Raw genomic sequence first — 27,854 nt, forward strand, 5'->3', positions numbered from 1 at the left:
CAATTTAAAAAAAAAAAAAAACAGTGTAAAAATAAATAAAATCATGTAAAATAAATAATAAAAATTTAAAAAAAAAAATGTTTAACCCCCCCCCCCACGAGCTCGCGTGCAGAAGCGAATGCATACATGAATAGCGCCCGCATATGAAAATGGTGGTCAAACCACACATGTGATATATCGTCGCAATCGTTAGAGCGAGAACAATAATTCTAACCCTAGATCTCCTCTGTAACGCAAAACATGCAACCTGTAGAATTTTTTAAACGTCGCCTATGGAGATTTTTTAGGGTAAAAGTTTGACGCCATTCCACGAGCGGGCGCAAATTTGAAGCGTGACATGTTGGGTATCAATTTACTCGGCGTAACATTATCTTTCACAATATAAAAAAAAATTGGGCTAACTTTACTGCTGTCTTATTTTTTTATGAAAAAAAGTGAATTTTTTCCAAAAAAAGTGCACTTGTAAGACCGCTGCGCAAATACGATGTGAAAAAAAGTATTGCAATGACCGCCATTTTATTCTCTAGGGTGTTAGAAAAAAAAAAAACAATATATAATGTTTGGGGGTTCTAAGTAATTTTCTAGCAAAAAAAAACTGTTTTAAACATGTAAACACCTAAATTCCAAAACGAGTCTGGTCCTTAAGTGGTTAACCCATCGCTTTCTCTTTACAGCCTCCCCCTACTTTCCTTATAATCCCCCTCTAAGTCAGGCTCGCCATAATAGTCACTACAAATGTAATACTATTTAGGATACATTTCTCATCACACTTAGTGGCATCCTTCAGAAAAATACTACATACAATTCTATGACCTGATTATCTAGTATTTATACAAAGTTCCCATGTTCTATCTCAATTGGCAGTTCATGGTCCTCATGTTATTTGCTGTTACTTTGCCTACTTATGGAAAATGTCACCTACATTTTTATGTATACCTGCATATACTCAAATTGTTGGAATTACCTGTGACAATGTAAATAAGTAAAAAAAAAAAAATGCTGCATGTCTGACATTATGGTCTCCTGTCAGCCCATTGAAAATATGGACATGGCTGAGAATGCAGTAACATGTTCATGCACTGCAACAGGGTAATTGGTCTCTAAATTACTTGCTTTTCAGACCTGATGTAAACTCCCCCCACCAGCCTCTTCCCCTCACTACTCCTGCTTAACTGCTCCTTGTACTCTTATTAACTAAGTCACAATTTTTTTTTTATTTACGTTTGCTTATTTGAAGCTTATGGTGAATGTATAAATTATTTCAGCATATATGTAACTTCATTACACCCACTTGAAAGTCTAACAGATAGGTTAACCTGAGGGAAAAAAAGTAATGTGATTTTTTTTCTAAATAACAGAATAATTAAGTATGGTCTGTAATACTTACGTTTTTATTTGCACTGCCATTTACATTTTCAGGACAAGCTTCTGGAGTGTCCCCTTCTCAGTCCAACCAGTACAGATAACAAAGCTTCAAATAACAGCCTATTATTTCTAGAAGTGTTCAATAGTGTGCATAATAGACAAGACATTACAGTCTACTGGACTCAGCATGATTGCAATGTAGAAGAAAGAAGTACTTCAGTCTAAGTGGCCACGCCCACCTTGCACAAAAGGAGTCTCATATAGATAATACATCTGTTCAGCGTCAGAGCTGCTTGGGTGGAGAGCACAGGGTTGCTTCTTACACATTACGTTATTTTTACTGATGCATAATGAATAGTTTTTTTATAGCGTGTATGGGGAACTTCTCCACAGAGAATATGAAAAACAAAAAAAAAAAAAAAACAGCCCAAATGACTTGGCTCCTGATCCTGGTTGGTACCAGGCTAAAACAAAAATCCAGTACTGCTTGATTGAAGATAACACTTCTACTCCCTACCAAAGGATAACAAACCACAGTGACAGCCACCAGGGGTGGCCCCAAGCAGACCTAAACTCCCATAGTCACAGAAAAGACAGACTTTCTTGAATATGGGACCCAAAACACCCATGGTGGATATCCTCTCACTGCCACTTTTAGACAGCCATGTAACTCTTACACTCAAAAATGATGCCTCCCATATTCCTGGAACCCTTGAAAAGTTGTCCTATGATCAACAGCAGTCCATGCAGCCACCCCAAACAGATGTTGGAGCATGTCGGCAGACTGCACTGCTCTTGCAGCAGTGACTATCTCCTGATTTATGCCACGGAACACTCATTTGTGGAGACACATGACAGACCTCAGGAAAGAAAGCAACCCCGCCCCATGTTGTCCTGAAACAGGAACCATGGGCTAGATAACAAATCAGCTGCAAACTGCATAATACCAGGGCATACATATATTTTACAAGCATATCCAAATCATACGAAAAAATTGGACTGAATAAGAACAACTTTGACAGGCAGCTTGATCATAAGACACAAAGATCATAATTCCACCAAGTAGTATTACATCTAACTTTACATTTCAAAACCCATTCAGGACACTATCTACATGGCGTTTGCATGTTCTCCCTGTGCTTGTGTGGGTTGCTCTGACACTCCAAAGACATGCGAGGGATTAACTGGCTCCGGTCTCTAACTGGCCCTAGTGTGTGTGTGTGTGTGTGTGTGTGTGTGTGCGCGAGTGAGTGAGACCTTAGATTTTAAGCTTCCTAGGGGCATGGCCTAATGTGAATGTACAATATGTAAAAAGTACTCCATAAAAAAATTGCCAGCACTATATAAATATCTGAAAAAAAAATAAGTAAAAGTCCATGTGTGGTCACTCCTATTCAGCTTTTTATATCTTGCCCAGGAAAACTAAAGTTCTACTTCCAGGATGCAATATGGGGCGTTCCTTAATCTGCCCCATATAAACAATTACTTGATGTGGTGGATAGAGGTTAGGGACTTAAGCAGCTCTATACTTGAAAAGGGTGGTAGAATTCTCTTAAACTGGATACATGTCTACAGTGAATGTACAGGGTATTGGATTACTATTAGTACTGCTAATGTTATTACAGTACATTAAGTACATACCTATATAATAACTGCCTGGATTTATTTAGTAATTTAGCAATACATTTTAGGCATAGATTTATATTGTCAAACTGGATAACTCATCTTATCTGCACCTGGAGGGTTAATGTAGAATTAAAACCACAGACCAGCATTTGTGCCCTGTCACTAGTTTTGTTGCAGACTCACTTGGATAATGTGATATTCTTACCTAGAAGAGGAGATTAAAATTGGATTTCTTTAGATGCTGGTCAGCACTACAGTCAGAGAGAAGCAATGTACACTGTCCAGTAAGCTGCTTTGTGTAGCCGGAGATGACGGTGCCATCTGCTAGGAGCACAAGTCAGGGTGGTACACCGTACAGCAATAAACAAGCTGTATAAAATAAACCGATCACTCCAATTAACCTATAGCTGAAGCTACAGCCATCCAGGCACAATGTCTTGAGGTAGCCTACATCTAAGCAATGTTCAAGCTGCTTGTCTATTCAGGGCAAACCACCAAATAATGCAGTTCAGCGTTAATTTAAAAAAAAAAAAAATTTGCAACAAGTGTAAGTGTCTAAACATGTCTTGATATCAGCCTTCTTTTTTCAGTAGAAGAAAAGGGGGCAGTGCTAGCAGGCACAACAAGATGAAAGGAGGCGAGAGCAGAGTGATGATTTCATAAAGATCTTGCTGCTTCTTCACTATTCACAAACTGAAGGCAGGAAGGTAACTAAGCTACACTGCTTAACTGCAAATGAGAAAAGAGGTTACCAACCAGTACACTTATCTGTTTTAATTTCAAGACTTCATAGACTTACTAATCCTATGGCAGCCAAAATATCTCTCATACACGTAATTCAACTGTGTGCACTTTGCTTGGAGTGCAGTCTTAAAGTGGAAGTAAACTGCCAGATTAGTGTAAATATTTCGGGCCCCCAGGAGGTTCCTGCCATAATGTACATGTATGCATAGCATATTTGCACATTATGGCACTCTACTCTTACCTCGGAAAGCAGATCTCTCCAGCAATGTGATGTCAGTGCTCCCCTCCACTTCGTCTGATCTTCTTCCAGGATCAGAGGCTTCAGCTTCTTGACTGATAAGGTCCAGATAGCATGACGACCATCCATTTTATTTTGTATCAGCACACAATCATGCAGAGACTGTACACTAAGCTGCATATGCATGGTGCAGTCAGGGCTGTCAAAGACCACAGGACCCCCTCCCCCTATCAGTGGCCCTGACCACTACCCCACACTCTGTACCCCCTTTACCCCCCTACTCTATACTCCATGCATTTCCCATTACCCAGCTGCATGACTTGCATCACTCACATCCCTCAATACTATCTGTACCTGCAGTTCATCTCGCTTTTATCTCTATGCTGTGAGATGCTCACTCTTGCCAGGTCCCGCACTGACCTGATGGGGTCAGTGCCCTGTATCAGCAGCCTTGGGTAGAGTGCACACATTTAGAAAAGTGCTGACAGGCTGGTAGAAGCTTCAATGGCAGAAGAGACATACACAGTTTGTCCTAAAAAAGCAGCCTTTTACTCTAAAGATTTTACTTACAGTTAATCTAAGATAATATTACCTTATCCCCAAATTGCAAACCTAGCATGGACAGAAGCAGATGATGTCTAAGTACCTAGAATGTAAATAAAACATACTTTAGTTAAAAGGATACTGGTAGATTAAAATGATTTACCAGTCTATTATTATTATTATTAAGAACTCTGGCAGTAAGATCAGTCTACCCTAGTCTCCAAGTACCCTTCACAGCAAGGCCACTATGGTCTTTTTAAATTCCTTCCTTTTCTTTATTAAAGAGAAGACAGCAGCATCACAACATCCTCAGTGGACTTTGTAAAGGTCATAGACACTAAAGTAACTCTATACCTAACCAAGTTATCGACCAAAACTACATACGACATGAATAAAGCAGCTTTGAAAATTACAGTCTACTCACAACTGAATTACAAGGATTTGTGGGCTCTGGCTTCATATATTCAGATTCTAAATGGTACCCCATGTTTGAAATTCTAGCACAGACAATAATACTCCCTTGAAAAGCCAAAACAGCTGGGCAGATCTGGGAACTCAGGTGAAAAATCGCTATTGCTGGAGTCCCCAAAAAGATAAGTAAAATTGTGTAGATGATTCGCCACCTGACCTAGTCACAAGAATGAAAAGTTACAGTATTTCAAACTGACTGACCCTTCAAAGCAAAGGATAAATGTGGGCAACCAAATATGGCACAGACTGAACAGAGTAATTGGAATAATAAAACATAATGGAGTGACATCTTCTCCAATTTCACATTGATTTTACACTGAACAAAAACAGCCTATCTGTGGTTTTCAATACAAATAGCCTTGAGCAATCTATAAACCTATGGATATTCTATTGTTTTCTTCACAAGACTCCCAAATGAACCCTTTGCAACCCTACAGGCTATGATTTTAAAGTTATTTTTAAAGTATTTGTAATACATATACAAGGTTCAACCACTAAAACATTCTGAAATTGGCAAGTACACATAACGATACTGCTCCCTATATAGCATATCGTGCATAAAAGCAGACAACCAAAAGTAATCTTTTAGCACTAAAGCGAATGAGACTACTGAAAGCTAAAGTCTGACTGGTCAGCACTCTGTGCAATTAAAAATAAAACAAACTGGCAGCGGTGTCTAAACCATGCTTTGAAAAGACATATTCTGCACAGGGATGGGAAAGACTGCACTGGATATAAGAGGAGTAAAAAGAACTCCTTGATGAGTAATAATTGCTTCTCATTAGTTACTTGGTCAGTAAGCAAACATTAATGTACCCGTTTGGATTCTTCTCTAATGTGCACTTGAGACTACACTTGGCTTCTAAAATATTTCAGTGTCAGGGATAAGTACAGGCCCCTCAGTACTGATTTAATTACCTTTGTGGCACTTCTAAATCATATTTTATTAGCTTATTACAATGCAAACAATTATATTCACATGCCTGGATACTGTAAATGAACATAAAATTGACAGTTTTTTGTGTCAGTTTTGGGCTTACTCTCTATAAGTGAAATGACTGTATGGAATGTGCAGTAACCTTCAGCAACTAGTAACCAGGAATCACATCTTAGCTGATTCTTATAAAAAAAATGAATTGTGACCGCCAACTTGCAGATCTTGCCCATTTGAAACACCTTATAAATGTCTGAAAATTGAATACCAGGCACAGCATATAAAGTACCCAACAGGACTATAATCTAGATACTGCTGCATTACAGTCCTCAAGTTCTGACTCTTAATTGGCCATTACCTGACACACCACTAGTGTGGGTTCCTACCTTCTGAACTAACATAGGGATCAAAACACTGTAATTGGCTTTTAAAATATAAGCAGTGCTGGGGTGATGATTCAGTTTGTGGGGATTGCTTTATTTATTCAAGGAGCAATTGTTGTACACCGAAATATGTGCAAGTATTGCTAGCAATACAAAAAGCTTTCCCACACTCCCAGCACCTTCCTTTTGGCTTTGCTATTTGGATGGAGTGATCCAGCTTTTAACAGCAGCTAAAGCTATTGCTGCCAATGCTACTTTAGTGATCTATTATTAAAGTGTATTTATGGTAAAAATGTAAAATTCTATATTCATTTCCACATTCTATTTGAAATATTTCTAGCCTATTCTTATTAATCTGAACAATCTTGAACTCTATAAAATGACCTGGTTAGATCCTCACACATTTACATTCTTGAATTCTGTGACACACATTCTATGTTAGCTTAGGACCTTATGAATAAACATTCTGTATCTGAAGCATCAACCTTTATTCAATATGTAAAAATGAGACTTTCATAGAGATGTAAAATTTCCGGAAATTTTGAAGCTTGGAAAAAAACCTGTTTTTTTGGGGGGAAAATAAAAACGGAAATTTTCGGAAAAATTGAAAAAAATCATACATTAGCACTTTTTTGTCTTTTTAAGATTGAAAGTCATTCTGTTACTTTAGGAACATAAAATATGACTATGGACAATTTGACTTGGCATAAAATTATCACAACTAGCATATTAAAAATATAGTGTAGCCAAACAATTCTCACAAACAGAATTTACTTTTTTATAATATTTATTTGTAACAAAGGAAGCAACAATCTCCTAAACTGCTTACTAGTTTATGTGGAACAGCCAAAAAGCCTCCACAAAACAATTTTCAAAAGTAAGAATTTTTCATATTTCCTCTTCACAGTATTAAATAAAAATAAAAACCCCATTCTCATAAAAAGAATTGAAGATGGGGGAAGTGCTAAGAAGAGAGTGGGACTAAGTTTCAATGGACATTAAATCAGAATCATTTTCTGAGCTGAAATTGTCAGTATCCGTCTCTGCTTCTGTTAAAATAAAATATTCCACAATTTTTTTTTTTCTTTTTTCAATTTTTCCAATTTTTTGGAAAAAAACAAAAAAGCCAAAAAACAAAAAAACGAAAAAAACTTTTTTTTTTCAGAATTTTTCCGGGCCTTCACATCTCTAGACTTTCACAAGTACCGTTGAAAGTCCCAGTTACGTTATGTTTTACATACATATTCACGATACTGTGTGAGTAGACACTGCTATGTCAGAGAATTTGTAGAATCTGCCTTCTGAACTAGAGAGTTGCTGAGAGGAGGGGTTTCAGAAGTCAGTAAAAGAAACACTGTTTGTAGGCAGAAAGGCCTCATGGGATATGTAGTCATTAGAAATCAAAGGTAAACAGCAGAGGAGAAGCTGCAAAGCTTGCAGGGAATTCAGGAAGTTGTGGAAAAAGATGACCAACAGGCAGGCAGCATTCACAACTATGAAGTGATTGCAAATCCTCTTCTTGTAAAGCAACCCATTCAGTTTAAAATAGAAATGAAAGGCAAAACATTTGTGTATAGATAAAAAATAAAAAAATTTTAAAAAATCATAAAAAAGGAAACTAACATGCTTAAAAACACTGCAAATACCTAATTAAAAAAACATAACAAAAAGGAAATAAAAACCATTATAAATACTTTTGTTCTCGGCTGTATAATATTTAAAGGGGAGGAAAACAGCAGTACACTGATCTTTACAGTGAAAGGCTGTGCATGGGGGGGGGGGCAAGTCTGATCATTGGAGAGCAGGCTGAATTTCCAGCATAGCTAGAGAACTGACCACACTGTGCTCTCGTGCCTAGTGTGGTCAGTTTGTAACAGGAAAGCAGAGAGACTGTCAGGATCACCAGGGACTTCACAAAAGGAAGCAATACAAAGAGAACAGGATACTTTTTGATACAAGTACAATGGATATAAAAAGGTCCACACACGCCTGTTTTAATGTCAGGTTTCTGTGATGTACAAAAAATGAGACAAAGATAAATCATTTCAGAATTTTTCCACCTATAAACTGTACAATTCAATAAAATTCATTAACGGAAGTGATGTTCCGTCAGAAGACCACAATGCCCATCTTGCAATATATGGCCTGGGTCTAACAAGATTCCGCTGTTGCCTTCTGACTGCAGGCTTACTGTGGCCGAGTGTAGGGTGCACCAAGATGGGCGTCGCCATGTTCTGACGGAACAGGCATTTGTCTGTCTTGCTAGCAGAATCAAATCTTTTAAATATTAGTTGTCTCATTATGCCAGCCAATTGCCAATCAGTGCTGCCTTTCATTGCCCATCAGTGCTGTGCCACCCATCAGTGCCACCTATCATTGCCCATAAGTGCTGCCCATCAGTTCCCACCAGTGCCGCCCATCAGTGCCACCTATCAGTGCCCATCAGTCAGTGCTCATCAGTCAGTGCTCATCAGTTCCCACCATTACTGTTCATCAGTGTTGCATATCAGTGCATACCAGTGCCACCTATGAGTTCAGTGCCCATCACTGCTGCATATTAGTGCCTCCTCATCAGTGCCACCCCATCAGTGCTCTTCAGTGCCACCTCATCAGTGCCCATCAGTGTCGCCTAATCCTATCAGTGCTGCATATTAGTGCCTCCTCATCAGTGCCACCCCCATCAATTTTTTGACAGAAATGAAGAAAAACTTTCACATTGGCATTACAAAAAAACGTACCTGTAATCAGTATTGGCGAGTACTTGAAAAAAAGTATAGGTACTTGGTCTTAAAAAAGCAGTATCCGTGCAACCCTACTAGTAGGTCTTTCCTAAACTTTTCTTAGTCACATCCTACAGCAAAAAGCCATGGTCTGCAGAGAGTTTCCAAAGCATCAGAGGGATCTCATCGTTAGGCCTCTTGCACATGATACTCCTGTTTGAGAATCTACTTTTTCAGACGTAATTTCAGGGGTTCTTTTGTCGGTATTTGCGCGTATTTTTGCGCACATTTATTTTTGCATTCCCGTTGCGCGTATTTGCATGCATGGGGCGTAAATTATTGACCAAAAATGCAGATTTTTGTTTTTTTGTTTTTTTGGGTTTTTTTTACTGAAAAATGCACTGCGCTTCTTTGCGCGACTGTGGGCATAGGTACATTACAATTAATGGGCTGAATTTTAGCTCAGTAAATAAAACAAAATAAAAAAAAACGGTACTTAGCTTTTTTAGAGCTGCAATGTGCAAGAGACCTTAAAAGGTATCAGTCAGGAGAAGAGTACAAAATAATTTCCAAGACATTAGGTATACCATGAAACACAGTGAAGACAGTCATCAATTGAAGAAAATATGGCACAACAGTGACATTACCAAGAACTGGACGTCAGCATTCAGCATTCATAGACCTCCTATAACACTTAAGAGGTCTATGTATAAAGGTGAGCAGATTCATAGCACTGGGTGGAGAGTGTATAAACAAGGGGTGTCCAACCTGCAGGCTGAAGATGGCTATGAATGTGGCCCAAGCTTAGCGAACACATGTCATCAGTTTTTGTCAGCACCTATATTTGTGAGCAACTCCGCTCATGGAAGAATCACACGAAGGGCAAAATTAGAATCAAAAATATCCCACGAGCAACTTGAGAATTCATTGAGAATTGCTACTACATCCATCAAAACAGATACTGATGCATTTGTTTTTTTAAAACAGAGTCAACTATCGCACTCGTTTTATGTTGCCTTCTTCTATTTTTTTAATAAAAATAATTACAAAGTTGTATTACTCAGATATGTAATATATATATTTGTTCATTTGTGGTCTTCCTGACTTTTTCTGCTCACCAACGATCCTTATTAGTGGATTTTATGCTTGGCCCAAGACGAATATTCCTCTTCTTCCAAAAGAAGGTCAGAAAGGTTGGATACCCCTGGTGTAAACCATGCTGTTGTTTCTGCCTAGGAAGAGCACATTGAAGAACACCTGGAAGTTGGGATTTGTGCAAAAAACTATATACATGAATTATACACAGTTACATTTTTAGGGGTCATTCGAGCTTTATGGACATTTTGAAATTGCAGCTTTTGCAACGTTTGGGTATATTTTTTTTAGTGATGTGTTTTCACTATTATTTTTACCATTTGCTGGTCTGGACACTTTTCTGATCATAGATATATTTATGTGAGTGGGAATATTATATGTTGGAACTGCCTTTAAATTTTATGATATATTAAGGCTGCACTTTATATTGTTATTGTTTATATTGGTGTGAAACACTTGAGTGCTGCCCTGCTGGTAGAGGTAAGTTAGGGATTGAGACATAGTTGCGCAGTTTGTTTTTTTGAGAGGGGAGCTTACATCTGTAAGCTTTTATTCAGATTACCCAAAAGAAAATAAAACATTGCTGTAACTGCTTGAAAAGTGTTAGTGGTATGTAGGCCTTAATTTGTTAGTCACTTACATAAGTCCATCTAATTTTACTAGTCCATCCAAAACTACCTTCTCCACAGGTTTGGCAATGCTGCTGTTTAAGGGTGGCTACCATGCACCTCCATAGATAATGCATGAGTTATAGAAAATGTGTTACTGGCCCAATCACCATGTGAAAATAAAGGAATAAAAGTTAAAAAAAAAAGATTTATACATATATATATATATACACACACACACACACACACACACACACACACATATATATATATATATATATATATATATATATATATATATTTTAATGCAGACACCACATCTGACTGGCAAACTGCAACATATTCAGTTTTTTGTTCCTGGGATTAGACTTAATTAAGAGATTACTTATTAAGAGGTAAGCGCTGGTCTACAAATTTTGGGAAATTATCGACCTCTGAGATAAAATGTGCTAATTCTTACATATTTTGATTAGCTGAATTAGAAGACAGGTAATAAAGGTGCTGCTTGGCTAAAGGTTTCAAGATATTTCACAATAAAGATTTATACGCAGGTGAGTATATTTACCTACAAGGGAGGGAGGTGTCTAATGATCATGATGCCTCGTAACTTCTCAACAATGTATGGTAGAAAAATGAAAATGGCAACACATGGAAGTGTATGAATTTATCTTCACTTTGAGACTAAAGATTACCGAACTGTAATTTATTGTTCTTTTATTGCAAGGTACATTTGACTTGGTCAGATCTACGCATCATACAGTTACATCTCGTGGCTTATGAAAGTGTCATTGCCTAGAACAGTGGTTCTCAACTCCAGTCCTCAGGACCCACCAACAGAACAGATTTTAAGTATTACTTTGGGGAGATGCAGACTAGAATACTGCAATCACTGAGCAGCAAATGATGTCACCTGTGATGTATTTCAGTTATCTTGCAAACCTGGCCTGTTGGTGGGCCCTGAGGACCGGAGTTGAGAACCACTGGCCTAGAATTTCCAGGGAACAATTGTGTGATATTTTCCCTCAGAAGCCAAGATGCCTCGAAACTGTGTAAACAATGTACAGTGGGGCAAAAAAGTATTTAGTCAGCCACCAATTGTGCAAGTTCCCCCACTTAAAAAGATGAGAGAGGCCTGTAATTGTCATCATAGGTATACCTCAACTATGAGAGACAAAATGTGGAAACAAATCCAGACAATCACATGTCTGATTTTTGAAAGAATTTATTTGCAAATTATGGTGGAAAATAAGTATTTTTTCAATATCAAAAGTTCATCTCATCACTTTGTTATATATCCTTTGTTGGCAATGACTGAGGTCAAACATTTTCTGTAGGTCTTCACAAGGTTGTCACACACTGTTGCTGGTATGTTGGCCCATTCCTCCATGCAGATTTCCTCTAGAGCAGTGATGTTTTGGGGCTGTCGCTGGGCAACACGCACTTTCAACTCCCTCCAAAGGTTTTCTATGGGGTTGAGATCTGGAGACTGGCTAGGCCACTCCAGGACCTTGAAATGCTTCTTACGAAGCCACTCCTTCGTTGTCCAGGCAGTGTGTTTGGGATCATTGTCATGCTGAAAGACCCAGCCACGTTTCATCTTCAATGCCCTTGCTGATGGGAGGAGGTTTGCACTCAAAATCTTATGATACATGTCCCCATTCATTCTTTCATGTACACGGATCAGTCGTCCTGTTCCCTTTGCAGAGAAATAGCCCTAAAGCATGATGTTGCCACCCCCATGCTTCACAGTAGGTATGATGTTCTTTGGTTGCAACTCAGCATTCTCTCGCCTCCAAACACGACGAGTTGTGTTTCTACCAAACAGTTCTACTTTGGTTTCATCTGACCATATGACATTCTTCCAATCCTCTTCTGGATCATCCAAATGCTCTCTAGCAAACCTCAGACGGGCCTGGACATGTACTGGCTTAAGCAGGGGGAAACGTCTGGCACTGCAGGATCTGAGTCCCTGGCAGCGTAGTGTGCTACTGATGGTAGCCTTTGTTACGTTGGTCCCAGCTCTCTGCAGGTCATTCACTAGGTCCCCCCGTGTGGTTCTGTGATTTTTGCTCACCGTTCTTGTGATCATTTTGACCCCACGGGGTGAGATCTTGCGTGGAGCCCCAGATCGAGGGAGATTATCAGTGGTCTTGTAAGTCTTCCATGTTCTAATTATTGCTCCCACAGTTGATTTCTTCACACCAAGCTGTTTGCCTATTGCAGATTCAGTCTTCCCAGCCTGGTGCAGGTCTACAATTTTGTTTCTGGTGTCCTTCAACAGCTCTTTGGTCTTCACCATAGTGGAGTTTGGAGTGTGACTGTTTGAGGTTGTGGACAGGTGTCTTTTATACTGATAACAAGTTCAAACAGGTGCCATTAATACAGGTAATGAGTGGAGGACAGTGGAGCCTCTTAAAGAAGAAGATATAGGTCTGAGAGAGTCAGAAATCTTGCTTGTTTGTAGGTGACCAAATACTTATTTTCCACCATAATTTGCAAATAAATTCTTTCAAAAAATCAGACAATGTGATTGTCTGGATTTGTTTCCACATTTTGTCTCTCATAGTTGAAGTATACCTATGATGACAATTACAGGCCTCTCTCATCTTTTTAAGTGGGAGAACTTGCATAATTGGTAGCTGACTAAATACTTTTTTGCCCCATTGTAGATAACTTCTGCTACATTTGTATCAATTAAACTATACATTTATAATGATTGGTGTGGCACCATTCTTATTGCTATATCACATTTAGCAGAAAAGTTATGGAGCATAATCACACATTCCCCTCGTAATTTTGAATTATTTTGATGCACTTTTGACCTGAAGCTGTATTTTGGAAACTGGAGCCAATTAATACTCAGGACCTAATTTTCCTTTATTAGTGACTCAATTCTGGTCAAATATAGCTACTTTCATTTCCGTGGCTTTCTCCTTGTAGACCAGTGTAAGTGTATATCTGCAAAAGAGAAAGATTTACCATACAAAACAAGGCCATCATAGTGCAAACATCCTAATTGTATGGGGTTTTTTTCCAGCACAAAAAAGGGTTTGCTTTACCTGTACATTCTGAACCTATCTTCAATGCAAAAATCATCACAGGGCTCAACATTGGATATGCAGCAACTAACTAGCTTCTAACAATCGTTGATGCCTTAATTGTTATGTATTGCCATACTTAACTTTTCCAGATGGCACAGAACGCCCACAATACCCAAAGCACCAATTAAGGCAAGCTACAAACCGGGAGGGTGGCTTCCACATTTATTTAAAAAGGTATAAAAAAAACAAAGGCCTGGTTCACACTAGTGCGATTTCAGATGTGACTTTAGTCACACAGAATTGCATGACAATGGAAATCACATTATCGTCAACTGTGGCCTGTCACATCAATGCGGCGCAGCACAGTGTGTTTTTGGAAAAGGTATATGTGCTACTTTGGTGCAGATGTCGTACAATTTTGGCCTCATAGCCTTCAAAGGCAACACAACAAAATGTGTGTAAAAAGCATGTAAAAGCATCTTTAGTGTACATTTGACAGGGCTTTGGGTATAAAATTCAGTCTCCTCCTAAAAAAAAAAAAAAAAAAAAACCACGAAGCATGAAAAATGTTTAAAAAAATGCACTGCAAATCAGGTCAAGTCTTGACACACTTGTGTGAACCTAGCCTTAAACCTCTTTAATATAAAATTATTGAAACAATGTAAACTTGTACTTTTGTCTTGAGTTTGATAGTAATGGCAGCGATCAATGATTTTTATCAGGACTGCGATATTGCAGCGGACAAATCGGACACTTTTTTGGGACCACTGACATTTATACAGCGATCAGAGCTAAAAATAGCCACTGATTACTGTAAAAATGTCACTGGCAGGGAAGGGCTTAACACTAGGGGGTGATCAAGGGGTTAACTGTGTGTTCTAACTGTGAGGGGATTGGACTGACTGGGAGAGAAGACAGATCATTGTTCCTAATTAGAAGGAACACATGATCTGTTTCTCCTCCCCTGACAGGACACATACACACACAAATCCCCATTCCTGCTCTCGTGCCGGCAATCGTGGGTGGCCGGTGGGGATCGCGCGCCTGCTATGGCTCTTAAAGCAACCGTAGTATAAAATAACTGTTTTAACCCCTTCCCGACCGGCGCACGCTGATGTACGTCGGCAGAATGGCACGGCTGGGCAAATGGACTTACAGGTACATCCATTTGAATTTCCCGCCGTGCCATTGCGTGCGCGCCGGCCGGGAGCCCCGTGAGTCGGGTCACGGGTCCCACGGACTCGATCGCCGCGGGAATACCCACGATCGCCTCACGGAGAGGACGAATGGGGAGATGCTGATGTAAACAAGCATCTCCCCATTCTGCCTAGTGACAAGTGTCACTGATCACAGCTCCCTGTAATCGGGAGCAGTGATCAGTGTAATGACACTGCTAGCTCATCCCCCTACAGTTAGTAATTACTCCCCTAGGACATACTTAACCCCTCCCCGCCCCTTAGTGGTTAACCCCTTCACTGACAGTGTCATTTACACAGGAATCAGTGCATTTTTATAGCACTGATTGCTGTATAAATGACAATGGTCCCAAAAATGTGTCAAAAATGTGCGACATGTCCGCCATAATGTCGCAGTCACAATAAAAATCGCTGATCGCCGCCATTACTAGTAAAAAAAAAAAAAATTCATAAAAATGCCATAAAACTATCCCCTATTTTGTAAACACTATAACTTTTGCGCAAACCAATCAATAAACGCTTATTGCGATTTTATTTGATATATCTGCATGATCCAGATATACACTTTAGTATACAGGTACATTTGAAGATTCTAACAGGTAATAAATAAGACTGATTAGAAAGCCAATTGCTGTACATGCAATGTTCAATTCCTCCTTGTATGGCATACTGGATCACATAATCTTTGATAAAGTACAACACCTACAACTACTTCACATAAATTACAATTTTGCTGATAATTTATCTTTACAACTCTTAATGAGTTTCTTTGATAACAAATTAGTTACGTCCAACAGTAAATGTGAAATAAAAATCAATCAATTCAAAAGAGCTCATTAAAAATATGACAGTTTACTAGTACATTTTGGAAATCAAATGTGATTTACTAAATGTGTTTTTTATTAACTCATTCATGAATTAAACTGTTAGATGTTGGAATAAGGTTTCTACAAGAAAAAATATACAATTACAAGCCTCCTAATGTACAGAAACAGTTAAAACACCAGTCCACACAAAACTGATATTTTAGTGGACACAAGTGGGCTACCTCCTTACATATCATATATATATATACTGTAAATCATATATACATTGTCCAACTTCCTTTAGATTTATTATGAATATATATGTGATCAGAAGACTTGATTTAGTACAACCCCAATTCCAAAACAGTTGGGGCGCTGTGTAAAATCTACATATAAGAAGAATGAAATGATTTGCAAATCATACTCACAACAGAAAACAATCTAATGTTTAAACTGAAAAAAATGTACCAAGTTAAGTAAAAAATAAAGGTAATTTTTAAATTGATGGCAGCAACACCGTGTAGCATCCCCTCTTCTCTTAACAACACTCTGTAAACATCTGGGAACTGAGGAGACCAGTTGCTGGAGTTTTGGAAGAGGAATGTTGTCCCATTCTTGTCTAATATAGGATTCTAACTGCTCCTGGGTCTTCTTTGTCGTATTTTTCGTTTCAAGATGTGCCGAATATTTTTAATTGGTAAAGAGTCTGGACTGCACGCAGACCAGTTAAGCGCCCGGACTCTTCTACTATGAAGCCATGCTGTTGTCATAGATGCAGTATGTGGTTTAGCATTGTCCTGCTGAAATATGCAAGGCTTTCCCTGAAAAAAGACATTGTCTGGGTGGGAGCATATGCTGCTCAAAAACATGGATAATTCTTTCAGTATTAATGATGTCTTTCCAGATATTCAAGCTGCCCCTTCCATATGCATTAATGCATCCCCACACTCATAGAGATGCAGGCTTTTAAACTGAGCACTGATAACATGCTGGAAGGTCCCTCTTTAGTCCAGAGGATGCAGCGCCCATGGTTGCCAAAAAGAATGTTAAATTCCGATTCATCTGACCGCAGAACAGTTTTCCACTTTGCAACAGGCTATTTTAAATGAGCTTTGGCCCAGAGAAGACAGCAGCATTTGTGGATCATGTTCCGATATGGCTTTTTATTTGCATGACCTTGCATTTTTGGATGGATACTTCCAAAAATCACTGTCTGTAAACACAGTTCGTGTTCACAGACAGTGATTATTGGAAGTATTCCTGAGCCAATGCAGTGATGTCCATCACAAGATCTGCCTGTTTTTAATGCAGTGCTGTGGCACGAAGATCACGAACATCGAATATTGTGTTTCGCCTTGTCCCTTGCACACAGAGATTTATCCAGATTCTCAGAATCGTTTGAGGATACTATGTACTGTACGATGATATGTTTAAGTCTTTGCAATTTTACATTGAGTAACATTATTCTGAAATTGTCCAACAATTTTTAGATGCAGTTTTTCACAAATTGGTGAACTTCTGCCCATGATTTCTTCTGAGATGCTCTGACTCTCTAAGATGTGCTTTTTTAACCTAATGTTACTGATCTGTTTCCAATTAACCCAATTAGTTGCAAAATGTTCTTCCAACTTTTTCTTGTTAGTACTTTTTGTCTCCCTGTCCCAACTTTTTAGAGATGGTGTTGCTGCCATCATTTTTAAAATTACCTTCTTTTCTTAAATGGTACATTTTCTCAGTTGAAACACTTGATATGTTTTCTATTGTGAATAAAATACAGGTTTATGAGATTTACAAATCATTGCATTTTGTTTTTATCATCACAGCGTCCCAACTTTTTTTTGGAATTAGGGTTGTATATCTAAAAGGAGATTGCAAAGTCAGAGTGTAAAATATTGTGAGCTTAACAGTTCGTGGTTTGGTAATTTTACCAATAAGGCACTGGGAGCTGGAGACAGTGGAGAGGCAGAGAGCAGAAGAAGGTATGGATATATTCATTGTCAAACAGAACCTGCAATAGTGGATAGTGAAAACCTGCCAGTAAGACTGAATTCTGCGAACTGAATGACCAAGTAAATAAAATTACAAATATTTTAGGCAGGTAAAATAGTGAACATTTAAATTTAGTTATGACGTTATGCTTTAAGAAAGTATGAGGACAGATTGATTGTCCAATATTTTCAGCTGCAATTTTAGGAGTTCTGCTACTGTATGATCAACGCCAGTAGCATAACTACAGATCGAGTTTTATAGCAAAATTTAAATTTAGCCACTTGGCAACCTTTTGCTGTGACTCTTGGCAGTATGGTCACTGAACTGAAACCCAGGACAATATGGTCACTGAATTGTATTAACAATAAAGACAATAATATTTTATATCACAAAATTTTTTTAGTGCTTCTGCACTAAAGTTCAAATAAACCTTTTTTGCGCAACTACAAACCTCATCTTTCTAGTATTTTTTTAGCTGATGAGTAGGGATGGGCTATCTGTTCGAGTCGAACATGAGTTCGACTCGAACATTGGCTGTTCGCCGAACAGCGAACAATTTGGGGTGTTCACGGCACGAACATGAAAAATTAAAAGTGCTAATTTTAAAGGTTAATATGCAAGTTATTGTCATAAAAAGTATTTGGGGACCTGGGTTCTGCCCCAGGGGACATGTATCAATGCAAAAAAAAGGTTTTAAAAAACGGACATTTTTTCAGGAGCAGTGATTTTAATAATGCTTAAAGTGAAACAATAAAAGTGAAATATTCCTTTAAATTTCGTACCTGGGGGGTGTCTATAGTATGCCTGTAAAGTAGCGCATGTTTCCCGTGTTTATAACAGTCCGAGAGCAAAATTAAATTTTTAAAGGAAAAAAAAGTCAATATAACTGCTAGCGCTAGTCCCGGCTATTAATGAATTGTCGGTCCCGACAATACACATAAAAGTCATTGAAAAATAAAAAAAAATAAAAATGCGTGGGGGTCCCCCAAAATTCCATTACCACGCTCTTTAGGTCTGGTATGAATATTAAGTCTGGTATGGATTTTAAGGGGAACTCCGCACCAAAATAAAAAAAAAAAAAATTGCATGGGGTTTCCCCAAAAATCAACACCAGACCCTTATCCGAGCACGCAACCTGGCAGGCTGCAGGAAAAGAGGGGGGGACGAGAGAACGCCCCCCCCTGAACCTTACCAGGCCACATGCCCTCAACATGGGGAGGATGTCCCCATGTTGATGGGGACAAGGGCCTCATCCCGACAACCCTTCCCAAAGGGGACACCCAAATCCCGGCCCCCCCTATGTGAATTGGTAAGGGGTACATTCTAGCCCTACCATTTCACAAAAAGAAAGTGTCGAAATGTTAAAAAAAACCACAGGAGACGGCTTGGGACAAGTCCTTTATTAAAAATAAAAAAATTAAAAGATTCCAGCGATGTAATCCAATAAATCCATGCTCCTACTCCAGCGATGTAATCCAATTCTCGATCTCCAGCAATGGATGATCTCCAGCGACTCCAGCGAGGAACACGCACCCAGCCAATGACGTGGTGCCAGCTTGACAATTCTTATGTAGCTGAGGGTGGGGCCACCCGTCACGTGACCCCATCCCCCTCTGACAAGGGGAAACGCCGGGGTTTCCCAGTGACGTGTACGGGTGACCCCGCCCCCCTCTGATGCAACGCAGGATTCCCGTAAGGGTCACGCCATTTTTTTACAAAAAAAAAGCAGAGTTCCCCTTAATATTCATACCAGACCTGAAGGGCCTGGTAATGGAATTTTGGGGGATCCCCATGCATTTTTTTTTTTATTTTTCAATGACTTTTATGTGTATTGTCGGGACCGACAATTCATTAATAGCCGGCACTATAGAAATGTCATTTTGCTCTCGGACTGTTAAAAACATGGGAAACATGCGCTACTTTACAGGCATACTGTATACACCCTCCAGGTACGAAATGTAAAGGAATATTTCACTTTTATTGTTTCACTTTAAGCATTATTAAAATCACTGCTCCCGAAAAAACGTCCGTTTCTAAAACTTATTTTTGCATTGATACATGTCCCCTGGGGCAGGACCCAGGTCCCCAAATAATTTTTATGACAATAACTTGCATATTAACCTTTAAAGTTAGCACTTTTGATTTTTCATGTTCGTGTCCCATAGACTTTAACGGTGTTTGCGTGCTCTAACAAATTTTTTGCCTGTTCGTATGTTCTGGATGCGAACCGAACAGGGGGGGTGTTCGGCCCATCCCTACTGATGAGATACTCAAGGGTGTTTAAAACCTTAGGAAGGCTGTGTTGGGTCTTACAGAGTTGCAGAAGTTCTGAGAGCAATAAAGTTATTCCTAGATGCAGTTTTCTGTTCATTGCAAGCAGGGATAGCTGTAACCAACAAGGTTCCTGGTGACGACTCCTGTGCTTCTGACCCCTAACTAGACTTTGCAGGGTGTCTCTAAACATAAAAAATGTTCCGGCTGCCACTCTCTTCACACTATTGCAGCTGAGATATGATCTAATTTTCAGTGCAATTTAGTAGTGCAACTTGGTTAAGTTTTGGATTTGGTTTGCATATCCTATGGGGTGAACACTGCGCTGGAATCGCAACAAAGTAGCACAGCACCCTTTTCCAAAATCGCACCGTGCTGCATTGATGTGAACAGGTACCATTGAAAACAATGTGATTTCCATTGTCATGTAATTCTGTGTGACTCAAGTCGCATCTGAAAATGGCACTAGTGTGAATCAGGCCTCAATGTGTTTTTTCAATTCTATGTTTTTTTCAGGAACTGTAACACTCTCTATATTTAAACCTTTATATACCAAATAAAAATCAGCATTTATACTGTATATCCCCAAAAATATAAAAAAGGCAATAACACCTTGGCATATGGAATGTAAAAATGAGTTTCACAATTACTTGAATTACACCCAAACTTAGATAATTATATTGGTATATTCAGCACTATGTCCCAGTGTAAGTTACTCATTACAAATACAGGTGCATCTCAAAAAATTTAAATATCATCAAAAAGTTAATTTATTTCAGTAGTTGAATTCAAAAAGTGAAACTCATATAATATATAGATTCATTACACACAGTGTGATATATTTCAAGCATTTCTTTCTTTTAATTTTGATGATTATGGCTTAGACCCCTTTCATACTGAGGCAGTTTTCAGGCATTTTAGCGCTAGAAAACTGCCTCCCATTCATTACAATGGGTGCTCTCACACTGGGGCGGTGCACTTTCGGGACGTTAGAAAAAGTCCTGCAAGCAGCATCTTTGGGGCGGTTTGGGAGAGCTGTATACATTGCATTGCAACGAATGGACAGCGCTTCCGAAGCACCTGAAAAGTGCTTCGGAAGCGTTGCAACACGGGAGTTTTTTAACCCCCTTCTTTGGGGTCAAAAGCGCCCCGCTAGCGGCTGAAAAGCGGTGCAAAAGCGCCGCTTAAACAGCGGTAAAGCACCGCTAAAGCGAGCAGCACTTTACTGCTAACGGCGGGCGATTTCAGCGTGAAAGCAGCCTTACAGCTAGTGAAAATCCAAAATTCAGTGTACAGTATAGTATGCACTCAATACTTGGTCGGGGCTCCTTTTGCATGAATTACTGCATCAATGAGGTGTGGCATGGAGGCGATCAGCCTGTGGCACTGCTGAGGTGTTATGGAAGCCCAGGTTGCTTTGACAGCGGCGTTCACCTTATCTGGTGTCTCATCTTCCTCTTGAAAACACCCCACAGATTCTCTATGGGGTGTACGTCAGGCAAGTTTGCTGGCCAATCAAGCACAGTGGTACCATGATCATTCAACCAGGTTTTAGTACTTTTGGCAGTGTCCTGCTGGAAAATGAAATCAGCATCTCCACAAAGCTGGTCAGCAGAGGGAAGTATGAAGTGCTCTAGAATTTCCTGGTAGAGGGCTGCGCTGACTTTGGACTTGATAAAACACAGTGGACCAACACAGCAGATGACATGGCTCCCCAAATCATCACTGACTGTGGAAACTTGACCTCATGCAACTTGGATCCCGTGCCTGTCCACTCTTCCTCCATACTCTGGGACCTTGATTTCCAAGTGAAATGTAAAGTTTACTTTCATCCGAAAAGAGGACTTTGGACCACTGAGCAACAGTCCAATCCTTTTTCTCCTTAGCCCAGGTAAGACGCTTCTGATGTTGTCTCTGGTTCAAGAGTGGGTTGACACAAGGAATGCGACAGTTGTAGGCCATGTCCTGGATACATCTGTGTGTGGTGGTTCTTGAAGTGCTGACACCAGCCGAAGTCCACTCCTTGTGAATCTCCTCCAAATTATTGAATGGCCTTTGCTTCACAATCTTATCAAGGCTGCGGTTATTCCTGTTGCTTGTGCACCTTTCTACCACGCTTTTTCCTTCCACTCAACTTTCCATTAATATGCTTGGATGCAGCACTCTGAACAGCCAACTTCTTTAGCAATGACCTTTTGTGACTTACTCTCCTTGTGGAGGGTGTCAATGACTGTCTTCTGGATAACTGTTAAGTCAGCAGTCTTCCCCATGATTGTGTAACCTACTGAACCAGACAGAGACCATTTAAAGGCTCAGAAAACCTTTACAGGTGTTTTGAGTTAATTAGCTGATTAGAGTGTGATACCATATTGAACTTTTTCACAATATTCTAATATTCTGTGATACTGAATTTTGGGTTTTCACTGGCTTTAAGCCATAATCATCACAATTAAAAAAAAAAAGAAATGCTTGAAATATATCACTCTGTGTGTAATGAATCTATATATTATATGATTTTCACTTTTTAAATTGAATTACTAAAATAAATTAACTTTTTGACGATATTCTAATTTTTTGAGATGCACCTGTATACCTCACACAAAGCCAGAAGTGAAGTCAGCCACCAACTGGCTTCAGACTGGGCCTGTACCAACTTACTGGTATTTCAGGGTATTTTGGAATTGGTGCAACAATGGACAAAGACAATATTTTAATTTAGGTCTGCTTTAAATCTGAAAATGTTTATAGCATAGTCATATACCTTGCAAGCCAAAGTGTCAAAATGTTCACAAACAGAAGTTTTCGCAAAGATACTAATTTAAGTGGACCTTTACCCCCTTTCATTAAAAATCACATCAGCTCTGAATGCCGATTTGAACTGATCTTGCAGTCATTAGTTAAAAATGTTTTTTACTTTACTTATAAAATTACTGTTTTTATGCTTCTTGAATCAGTGAGGCCCTGGTTATGTAACCAGGGCCTCACAGTTGCATCCAGGGAGTGTTAGATCACTAGTGCCTTCCCCCTCATATGAGGTGTATTGTCATCGTCATTGTTCCGGGAGGCAGAAGCAGAGTTCGAGAAAGTAAAGAGATGGATCCATCTGCCCTTGGTGAAAAGTGGCAACATGAGAAGGATGGGCAGAAAAAAAAAAAGAGGGGGTGCAAATCCTACAATTATATATTATAAGTATGGTATCTGTAAATGTCTATAACTAAACAGGTATAATTTTTGCAATCTTTAAGATAAGGGTAAAAATTCATCTTTAATACAGCATGGGTCACAGTATGGTAGCCTAAAGTGAGAACTAAACAACACACAAGGTAATACACAATAAAGCAATAATATAACATTACTGTAGCGCCTAATTAAATGAATGTACATTACAACAATGGAAGTTTTTTTTATATTAACTGTCTAGCACATTCTGTTTTGCAGCGTTAACAACCTTATGTTTTACTTTTCTTATTGTTCCAGGATACTTTGTTTAGTATGAATGCCATTGCCCTGGAATTCCTTCTAATCTAAACAGCCCATACAATAAAAAGCGGGACAGTTATTCATTAACATTCATAATAGCACAAGTGGAAGTCCTGGTCTGGCAGCTTTTTATGGTTGAATAGTCTTCAGTTGCAGTTTGGTTCATTCTTGGTCAGGCATTAGCAAACATTTTCAGACCTAAAACCAGCAGATTTTTTAACTGATTTTCAAAACTAAAATGACATAAAAAAAACTTTAAAGTACACAAATTTTATATTTTAGATTACACATTATAATTTAGATTAACGTTCTTTATTCAGCATCACAAACAAAACCCATTACCCTTCCTTTCTTTACCCTGTGCTTTGAAAGTTGTAAATCGCAGAGCCAGACCAGTAAATGCACTCTTCGTTACATATACTACTGCAGTCTAACATCTGATAATATTCCACTGTTTTGTTTGGAAAAATAAGGTAATATTGTTCTATGACACATTTCATACTTTGTGCCAGTTGGAAATTGTTTAACAGAACAATCTTTCTAGATAATCATTTTACTTGTGACCATCACTTGTCCAACAGCTGTAATCAAAATTTCAGCCAATTAGTCTCACATATCAAGTTATGGAAAAAAAAAGAACATTAAATTCATGCATGCAACACACAAAGAAGTTTCTAAAGGGGATGTCCTTGAAACATTTTATTATGAGCAACACAGTTGCTTAGAGATGCTATGTGGTGATGGGGAAAGAGGGATTAAACATATCTGGAAGAATTTGAAATGTTTTCCCCATGTTTATGCCATATCCCTGGCAAGGTACAACAGATTTGAAGCGCTGTAAAGTGCTTCAGATCTTTTAACCCTTTGTTGTCATTATGGCCGATATAAAACCTAATTTATTTTAAATATTATAACTATTAATAAAAGAGAGACTTACAGTGGGTAAAGAAAAGAAATCACCCCCTTTAAAATAATCACAATTTGCTGCTTTGCAGCCTGAAATGAAGACAGACACAGTTTTTGTTTTATCCAGCTGTATTTACTCAGTGCAACTTATAACATCCAAGTGAAAGATATCTGACATGTTGGTGTTATTTAAAAAAAATAAAAAAAAATAAAAAAAAACGAAGAGTTGGAAAAGAATAACCCACCTTCCTAAATCACCTTCTCAATGGCACACAAAGCCATTTGACTTTCAACTGTAATCAGCTGTGGTCATTTTGATTAGCTGAGCATGAAAGGAGCTTTGCTGGAGCATTTCAGTCCATGATTATGCAACTGAATCAAACCATCAACCGTGGGTGGCAAGGCACTGCCAATAGATCTCCAGGATAAACTTGTGGACAGGCCACTCCTCAAGAAAGGCCACATGCAGTCATGACTGAGCTTTGCCAAAACACACCTTGAAGATTTTGAAGCCACATGGAAAAAGGTGTTATGGTCAAATGAGACTATAGTTTAATTATTTGGCCTCAACATTCTGGATAAAAAATAATTCTGGAGAAAATCCAATACAGATCACCATCCAAATAACCCCATTCCTATAGTAAAGCATGGAGGTGGTAATATCCTGTTATTGGGGTGTTTCTCCACAGCAGGGACTGGAGCACTTGTCAGGATAAAGTGAAAAATAACTGGGGCTGCCTATGCTAGTTTATTTTTCAGTCTGAAATAGAAACTGATGCAGGTGGCATACATAGACCTGAAATTGGTTTATCTCCTAAGAGCCCTTGCACACTGGGGCGGTTTGCAGGCGCTATTGCGCTAATAATAGCGCCTGCAAACCGCCCCGAAAGTGCCGCTGCTGTGTATCCAGTGTGCAAGCCCCGAGGGCTTGCACACTGGAGCGATGCGCTGGCAGGACGGTAAAAAAAGTCCTGCCAGCAGCATCTTCGGAGCGGTGAAGGAGCGGTGTGTATACCGCTCCCTTACCGCTCCTGCCCATTGAAATCAATGGGACGGCGCGGCTATACCGCTGGCAAAGCGCCTCTGCAGAGGCGCTTTGCGGTGGTATTTAACCCTTTCTCGGCCCCTAGCGGGGGTAAAACCGCCCCGCTAGCGGCCGCATACCGACGGTAAAACGCCGCTAACAATAGCGGCGTTTTACCTCTGACGCCGCCCCCCGCCCCAGTGTGCAAGGGCTCTTAGATAATGTGGCTAAGGCCACTCCTGACAGTTTTCGGCACAATTATCATGGTGCAGAAAGCTTTATTCCCCAGGGCATGAGTATATGGCGGTATATGCTATGGACTGACAGTGATTGATTAGGTATTTTCTACCTTATATTTGCTTTAACCGCTTCCGGACCTCCCCACGTACATTTACTGCAGCAGGGCACCAGGGTGCATGCAGTTTAGAGAGAGCGCGCGTGCCGCTCCTGCTGTGATTGGACACAGCAGGAGCCAATCAGCAGGTCAGCCGATCATTCACAGGAGCACGGAGCAGCAGTGTGCCGATGTAAACAAAGCACATCTCAGGGAGGAAAAGTGAGAGATCGTGTTTCAGCTAAGTTGAATCACGATCACTTTTCCTCTAGTGTAGCACTCCCCCCACAGTTAGAAACACCTCCCAGGGAACACATTTAACCCCTTGATCGCCCCCCTAGTGTTAACCCCTTCCCTTCCCATTGTCATTCATACAAGGATCAGTGCATTTTTTTAGCACTGATCACTGTATTGGTGTCACTGGTCCCCAAAGTGTCACTTAGTGTCTGATTTGTCCCCCACAATGTCACAGCCCCGCTAAAAATCACAGATCGCTGCCATTACCAGTAAATAAATAAATGTCCCTAAATCTATCCCTTACTTTGTAGACGCTATAACTTTTGCGCAAACCAATCAATATATGCTTATTGGGATTTTTTTTACCAAAAATATGTAGCAGAATACATATTGGCCTAAATTGATGAAGAAATTAGTTTTTTTTTTTTTTTTTTTGGATATGTATTATAGCAGAAAGTAAAAAATATAGTTTTTTTTCAAAAAATAAAATCATAATAAAATAAAATTTGATTACCGCAGAGGTGATCAAATACCACCAAAAGAAAGCTCTATCTGTGGGAAAAAAGGACATCAATTTTATTTGGGTGCACCATTTTTCTAGGTAAATATGTTTCTAAAGATGCCATTGACATGAAATTTTCATCACATGTCGATAACCCATGTAATCCATACAGACAAAGAAACCAAAACAAATAAGTTCAAAATTAAATGTAACCGCTTCCTGACTGGCTCCTGTATATATATGGCGGCAGAATGGCTCTTCTGCTCGAATTGCTGTATTTATACTGCGGCCACTTTAAGAGCCATAGCAGGTGCCCGCTGCAGGGCCGGCCACCCTCGATTGTGGCCAGGATGGCAGGAACGGGGATTTGTGTGTGTAAACACACAAATCCCTGTCCTGTCAGGGGAGAAGAAACAGATCATGTGTTCCTTCTAATTAGGAACAATAATCTGTCTTCTCTTCCAGTCAATCCAATCCCCTCACAGTTAGAACACACAGTTAACCCCTTGATCGCCCCCTAGTGTTAACCCCTTCTCTGCCAGTGACATTTATACAGTAATCAGTGCCTATTATTAGCTCTGATCGTGGTATAAATTTCAATGGTCCCAAAAAAGCGTCAAAAGTGTCCGATTTGTCCGCCGCAATATCGCAGTCCCGATAAAAATCTCTGATCGCCGCCGTTATTGTTAAAAAAATTATTAAAAATGCCTAAAATCTATCCCCCTACATAGCCTAAACTGAGGGAAGAAATCTGTTTTTTTTTTAAATTAGGGATATTAATTATTGCAAAAAGTAAAACATATGGTGTTTTTTTTCAAAATTGACGCTCTTCTTTTGTTTATAGCGCAAAAAATAAAAACCGCAGAGGTGCTCAAATACCACCAAAAGAAAGCTCTATCTGTGGGAAAAAAAGGACATCAATTGTATTTTGGTACAGCTCCACATGACTGCGCAATTGTCAGTTAAAGTGATGCAGTGCCATAGCGCAAAAAATGACCTGGTCAGGAAGTGGGTAAAATCTTCCAGGGCTGAAGTGGTTAAAGGAGAAGTTCACCTTTGGAAACATGTTACATGTTCAACTTCCACGCCAACAACAGGTGGAACATGCAACATGTTCCCAATGCTGCAGCCGCTGCCCGATCCCCTCCCTCTGTGACAGCAGTACGGAGAGAAGTACTAACTGTCACTTTTTTAAATCAACGCGGCCGGGTGCAGCTCAGCCCACAAGGCCGCATCATTCATTCACATGGCTCTGTGTGTGAATAAACTACAAGCCCTGACATCCTTTGCAGCTGTCAGCTTGCAGTTCTTAATGAACTACCACGGTGCTGTGGAGCGCCG

The 27,854-nt window shown here is 39.4% G+C and overlaps 1 protein-coding gene across 2 annotated transcripts in view; it reads right to left on the bottom strand.

Annotated features, from left to right (window-relative positions):
* PHYHIPL (phytanoyl-CoA 2-hydroxylase interacting protein like) overlaps positions 1–27,854 on the bottom strand; it is a 224,061-nt gene that overhangs the window by 185,713 nt on the left and 10,494 nt on the right. Inside the window, exon 1 of one of the 2 annotated variants that reach the window (XM_073596313.1) lies at positions 1,388–1,554. The exons of the other annotated variant lie outside the window; for it this stretch is intronic. The gene's annotated coding sequence lies outside the window, so the exon portion shown is untranslated. Of the gene's footprint in view, positions 1–1,387; positions 1,555–27,854 lie in introns of those variants that run through there. 2 annotated transcript variants of the gene reach the window in all.

This window comes from Aquarana catesbeiana, linkage group LG08 (assembly GCF_042186555.1).
Source record: "Aquarana catesbeiana isolate 2022-GZ linkage group LG08, ASM4218655v1, whole genome shotgun sequence".
Lineage (NCBI taxonomy): Eukaryota > Metazoa > Chordata > Amphibia > Anura > Ranidae > Aquarana > Aquarana catesbeiana.